Genomic DNA, 7,272 nt, shown 5'->3' with positions numbered 1-7,272 from the left:
ACACCATCTTAACTCCTCAAGGCCAGCCTATAATCACTCTTTGATAGGCTCATACTTTGTTGCCTTGTGTTTTCATATTTGTAATCAGGGAGTGATCCTTATTTAAAAGAACTTTTAAAAAAAGAACATCCTGCATATGTTGTAACTACTTACAAGGCTAGGAATTCTGGTAACACCATCCCAGATATTTGTAATTCTGCCAAAAGTTTAGAAGTTGTTTACACCTCTTTGCAAGGTTTTTAGAAAAGACTCTTTTAGAAGGTATGGCTTCTCACAGAATGCTATCCCAAACTCCTCCAACCCACGGTTTGAAAGGGCCAGTTAGGAAATTCAAGTTAACCAAAGCTGGAGTCTTGCATGCCTCACCTGGTTTCATTTTTGTTTGCAGTGGACAGCATTTCCCAGAGGTCTTAATGTTTAGACAGCTAGTGAATCAGGACTCAATGCTTACAAGAACACTAAACTGTCCCAGTTAGCATCTATAACAGATCAGAAGTTTCCCTTTGGTCCTGCCATTGAGCCTCCATGACCACTCTCAACGAAAACTTGCAGGAGGGGTACATGACTCAATATTTGCTTCCATAGGAGAACCTTTTTCCCTTGCCAATAAATACATGACCAGAAATCTCTCCCTAACATTAGGAAAGCTAGCCAGTCCCACAGCCAAAGCAGTAGCAGCCCAACAATGATCACTTGACTCCTTGGCTAAAGTAGTTATGGACAGTCACATGGCCCTTGATTATTTACTTAATGAAGAAGGAGACATTTGTGCAATAGTGAATTTCTCTTGTTGTACATGGATAAATGCCTCTAAAGAAGTAGAAATCCAATCACACAAGATTAGAGAACAAGCACACAGGTTACAAGAAATTTCCCCATGGTCTTTTGATCTGTTTAGCTGGCTACCTTCAGGTTTGAGCTCCTGGTTTAGAGTCATCATACAAACTGGATTTGTCATATTACTTCTAATTCTGCTTTGCATAATTATTTCTAAACCTTGTACCTGTTGCCTGTCAAATGTCTGCAGAAACAATGCACCAAACAGGGCGATGCTGTTTCAATGCTTGGAGTTGATCTCCAACATTATGACCTTGATAAGATATAGACTGTAGGTGGAAGAGGCCTGAGAGTTATCCCTCTTACCCTTGCTAGTTATTCACATGTGGTCTCAGTGGTTTCCAATTGGTGCACTTTCCCTCCAGCATGGACATGACAGCCAGGACAGGACCTTTCTGACAATAAGGAACAAAACCATTAAATGGGAAAAACCTGACTTGTAATTGGTGCTGCTTTCAAGGGAAGATCTTGACCAAAAGGGGTAAATGCGAAAAGGCACAAAGGACACCTCATTTATTTTTTTAAGTTTATTTATTTATTTTGAGAGAGACAGAGAAAGAGTGAGTGGGGGAGAGGCAGAGAGAGGGAGAGACAGAATCCCAAGCAGGCTCTGCACTGTCAGGGCAGAACCTGATGTGGGGCTCAAACCCACAAACCATGAGATCATGACCTGAGCCAAGATCAAGAGTCAGACACTTAACCAATTGAGCCTCTCAGACACTCAAAGGACACCTCATTTGAAATGGAGTCAGGAAGCCCAGAAGGGGGTGCTCTCTTCCACATACCACTCATTGCAGCCTGCATTACAAGCAGGAACAGAAAAGATAAAAATTATCTTGAAAAGGGAGGACATTTTTCACATAGGAATTTCATCTCCTGCTTTTAAGAAAAAGAAGGAAGGAGTTAAGATGGTGGAGCAGCATGGAGACCCTGAGCTTGTCTCATCCCTAAAACGCAGCTAGATCAGCACCAAACCATTTTTGAATACCTAGGAAATTGATCTGCACAACAATCTGCACAACTTGGGCTACAGAATTCAGCAGGTATGTAGTGAGAAGAGGTGAACTGGGGGAGAGAAAAGCCGGGGAGGCTAGGGAGATATTTTTGCAGAGAGAGGACAGAGAAAGAGGGAAAGTGAGGTGCATCAGGATTGTTCAAGAAAAGCACTCCCCCAAAAGTAGCTGGAGAGAAAGAGAGAGAAAAAGTGAAGACACTCACAGGGGACTGAACAAGAAATCTGTTCCCCAAAACCTTTATGGGAAAAAAGGAGAGGGTTGCAATACCATTAGAATTCTATAAATAGTGGAGCACAGAATCTGAAGTTCCAGAGCTCAGTGCCTGGCAGTGCTCTAGTGAGGAAGTAGGATGAATCCCCAGGAGCAGGTAGCAGGGCCTGAGGGGTCTCTGTACCACAGGTGGAGAAGCAGTTCCCCTGCTTGGAGTGCATTTGGTAGAGGCCATACAGCCTCCTCACAGGCAAAGGTCCCAGGAGACCCTATAGAGCAGCCACGTTTGCTGGTATTGGGACAAAGACGCCCGAATGCAGTGAAACCTGGCACCAGCTGTGTGTTGTGATTTGCCATAATCTCTGAACCTCTGCCACTGAACAATTGTGTGAACGTTTTCTGGGGCAAACTGGCTCTCAGCCATTGCTCAGTGAGACCATCCCCAAGAGAGTCAGTGCAGGTCCAAACCACAGGGGTCTCCGAAGTTTGAGGTTTTGAAACACAAACCCATCTGAGATTAAACTGTGAAGAGCGGTGCTGCCTGGTAGGCAGACAGCTTGGACACAAACAGAGTAGAGGCAGGGAGTGGACAGAGGCTTGAGACAAAGGAGGGGTACTTGATTGTGGGTTGGTGAGACCATGAAGTTCCTGTGTCAGAGACTAGGGAGTTGGGTGAAGCCATTTTCACCTCTCCCAGGCACAGGCATGCACACACACGTGTGTGCACCCTGATCCACCCCAGTAAGCTAAGCAGCACAACCTAGTAGAGAACAGAACCCTTACACCAAGCCCTGCCCAATGGCGCCCCCAAGCACATCCCCTAGAAGATCAGCACAAGTCACTCCACTCATTTAGTACATGGGCTATAGAGGCTTCATAGTTTCAGTTCTAGTGGAAACTGGATGTAACTTCATTCGGGTTTCATTCTGTTTGCTGGTTCATTTATTTGTTCATTTTCTTTGCTTTTGTTTTTGCTTAAGTTGATTTTTTTTTCTTTTCCTCCTTTTTCTTGGATACAGAAAGAGAAAATTTTATTTTTATTTTCTTTCTTTACTTTCTTTTTTTATTTCTTTAAATTCTTTATTCTATTTAATTTTCTTTATTTCAATTTATTCTATTTTATTCTATAATTTTTTTTAATTTTTAAAATTTTTCTTATCTTTTTTTCCCTTTTATTTACTTTTTTCTCTATTATATCAAGCTTCTTTCAAAAAGCAGAACGAAACACACCTAGGTTCTAGCTTTCTTTATTTTATTTTTGTTTTGTTTTTAATTTTTTAGTTTTAATTTTTTTTATTTTTTAAGTAAAGGAATATTTTAATGAAGATTAATTTTATTTAATCAAGTATTAAGCATCTTGTCTTTTTTAAAGTTTATTCACTTATTTTTTTAATATGAATAAATCAATAAAAATTGGTTTCCATACAACACCCAGTGCTCATCCCAACAGGTGCCCTCCTCAGTGCCCATCACCCACTTTCCCCTCCCTCCCACCCCCCTCAACCCTCAGTTTATTCTCAGTTTTTAAGAGTCTCTTATGGTTTGCCTCCCTCCCTCTCTAACTTATTTTTTCCCTTCCCTCCACCATGGTCTTCTGTTAAGTTTCTCAGGATCCACATAAGAGTGAGAACATATGATAACTGTCTTTCTCTGTATGACTTATTTCACTTATCATAACACTCTCCAAATTATGGAAAGAGCCTAAATGTCCATCAACTGATGAATGGATAAAGAAGTTGTGGTTTATATATACAATGGAATACTACTTGGCAATGAGAAAGAATGAAATATGGCTTTTTGTAACAATGTGGATGTAATAGCCAAGAATTCTTCATCCAGCATGGTTTCATTCAAAATAGAAGGAGAGATAAAGAGTTTCCCAGACAAACAAAAACTAAAGGAGTTCATGACCATTAAACCAGCCCTGCGAGAAATTTTAAGAGGGACTCTTTGAGCACAGAAAAGACAAAACAAAACAAAAAAGACCAAAAGCAACAAAGACTAGAAAGGAGCAAAGACATCACCAGAAACACCAACTCTACAGACAACACAATAGCACTAAATTCATGTCTTTCAGTACTCACTCTAAATGTCAATGGACTAAACACTCCAATCAAAAGACACAGGGTATCAGAATGGATAAGAAAACAAGACCCATCTATATGCTGCTTACAGGAAGCTCATTTTAGACACAAAGACACCTGCAGGTTGAAAGTGAGGGGATGGAGAACCACCTATCATGCTAATGGTCATCAAAAGAAAGCCAGAGTAGCCATACTTACGTCAGACAAACTAGATTTTAAAATAAAGACTGTAACAAACGATGAAGAATGGCATTATATCTTAATTCAGGGGTATATCCACCATGAAGATCTAACAATTGTAAATGTTTATGCCCCCAAATATATAAATCAATTAATCACAAACAGAAAGAAACTCATTAATAATAATACTATAATAGTAGGGGATTTCAACACCCCACTTACAGCAATAGACAGATTATCTAATCAGAAATCAATCTGATTTTCTAATCAGAAAATCAACAAGGAAAAAATGGCTTTGAATAATACACTGGACCAGATGAACTTAACAGATATATTTAAAACCTTTCATTCTATCTTTAAAAAATAAATAAATAAAATAAAACCTTTCATTCTAAAAGAGTGGAATACACATTCTTTCCAAGTACACATAGAACATTCTCCAGAAGAGATTACAACTGGATCACAAATCAGCCCTCAACTAGTACAAAAATATTGAGATAATATTTTCAGAACACAATGCTATGAAATTAGAAGTCAACCACAAGAAAAAAATTGGAAATCTCTCACATATATGGAGGTTAAAGGACATACTACTAAAGAATGAGTTGGTTAACCAGGAAATTAAAAAGGAAATAAAATAGAACAGGAAAGCTAATGAAAGTAAATACATGACAGTCTGAAACCTTTGGGATGCAGCAAAATCAGTACTAAGAGAAAAGTATATTGCAATACAGGTCTACCTCAAGAAGCAAGAAAGATCTCAAATACAAAACTAACCTAAAGGAGCTAGAACAGTAACAGCAAATAAAGCCTAAAGCTAGCAGAAGAAGGGAAATAATAAAGGCTAGAGCATAAATAAATAATATAGAAACAAACAAACATAAAAATCAGTAAAACATATCAAGAAAACTAATCAAACTTATCAAAAAGAAAAGACAAAGGGCCTAAATAAATAAAATCACAAATGAAAGGGAAAAGATCCCAACCAACACCTCAGAAATACAGTTATAAGAGAATATTATGAAAAAATATATGCCAGAAAACTGGGCAATCTGGAATAAATGGATAAATTCCTAGAAACATATAAAGTACCAAAACTGAAACAGAAAGAAATATAAAATTTGATCAGACCCATAACCAGTAAAGAAATTGAATCAAGAATCAAAAATCTCCCAACAAACAAGAATCCAGGGCCAGATGGCTTTCCAGGGGAATTCTACAAAACATATAAAGAAGAGTTAACACCTATTCTTTTGAAGCTGTTCCAAAAAATAGAAATGGAAGGAAAACTTCCAAACTCATTCTATGAGGCAAGCATTACCTTGATTACAAAACCAAATAAAGACCCCACTGAAAAGAACTACAGACTAATTTCCTCGATGATAATGGATGCAAAAATTCTCAACAAGATACAACCAGATTCAACAATACATTAAACCAGATCCAACAATACATTAAATGGATTATTCACCACTATCAAGTAGGATTTATTCCTGGGATGCAGGGCTGGCTCAATAGTCACAAATTAATCAATATGATACATCACATTAATAAAAGAAAGGATAAGAATCACATGATTCTCTCAACAGATGCAGAAAAAGCATTTGACAAAATACAACATCCTTTATTGATAAAAACTTTCAAGAAACTAGGGATAGAAGGATCATACCTCAAGATCATAAGGGCCATATATGAAAGACCCACTGCTAATATAATCCTCAATGGAGAAAAACTGAGAGCTTTTCCTCTAAAGTGAGGAACATGACAAAGATGTCCACTCTCACCACTGTTATTCAGCATAGTGTTGGAAGTCTCAGGAATCAGACAACACAAAGAAATGAAAGGCATCCAAATTAGCAATGAGAAAGTCAAACTTTCACTCTTTGCAGATGACATGATACTCTTATGTGGAAAACCCAAAAGACTCCATGAAACAACTGCTAGGACTGATATATAAGCTCAGCAACGTCACAGGATATAAAATCAATGTACATAAATTGGTTGCATTTCTATATGCCAATGATGAAGCAGCAGAAAGGGAAATCAAGGACTCTCTCCCATTTATAATTGCACCAAGAACCATAAAATACCTAAAAATAAACCTAACAAAAGAGATGAAAAATATGTACATGAAAACTATAGAAAGCTTAAGAAAGAAATTGAAAAAGACACACAAAAAATGGAAAAGCATTCCATGCTTATGGATTGGAAGAACAAATATTGTTAAAATGTCTCTACTACTGAAAGCAATATTTTCAATGTGATCCCTATCAAAATAACATCAGAATTCATCACAGAGATAAAACAAACAATTCTACAATTTGTATGGAACCAGAAAAGATCCCAAATACCCAAAGCAACCATGAAAAAGAAAAACAAAGTAAAGGCATCACAATTCTGAACTTTAAGCTTTATTACAATGCTATAATTATCAAGACAGCATGGCATTGGCACAAAAACAGACACATAGATCAATGGACTAGAATAGAGAACCCAGCAATGGACCAACAAACATATAACCAACTACTCTCTCACAAATCAGGAAAGAATATCCAGTGGAAAAAAAGACAGTCTCTTCAGCAAATGGTATTGGGGGGAAAACTGGACAGCAACATGCAGAAGAATGAACCTGGACCACTTTCTTATACCATACACAAAAGTAAACTCAAAATGGATGAAAGACCTAAATGTAAGACAGGAAGCCATCAAAATCCAGAGGAGAAAACAGGCAGCAACTCTTTGACACTGGCCACAGCAACTTTTTACTTGTCATGTCCCCGGAAAGGGGTTTAAGTGCTTGCCAATGGGGAAAACTAAGATAAATTAAAAATTAAATTCCTATTGACATGTCCTTGAAATTGGCAGAGTGACCTCCCTCTAGGAGCTCAGCTGCCTCGGTGATGACACTTTGGTAGGGCCAAAAGAGAACCTTACCTTAACATTAT

The sequence above is a fragment of the Panthera pardus genome, unplaced genomic scaffold (genome assembly GCF_024362965.1).
Source record: "Panthera pardus isolate Hobbes unplaced genomic scaffold, ASM2436296v1 HiC_scaffold_25, whole genome shotgun sequence".
NCBI lineage: Eukaryota > Metazoa > Chordata > Mammalia > Carnivora > Felidae > Panthera > Panthera pardus.
This window is presented reverse-complemented; position numbering follows the sequence as displayed.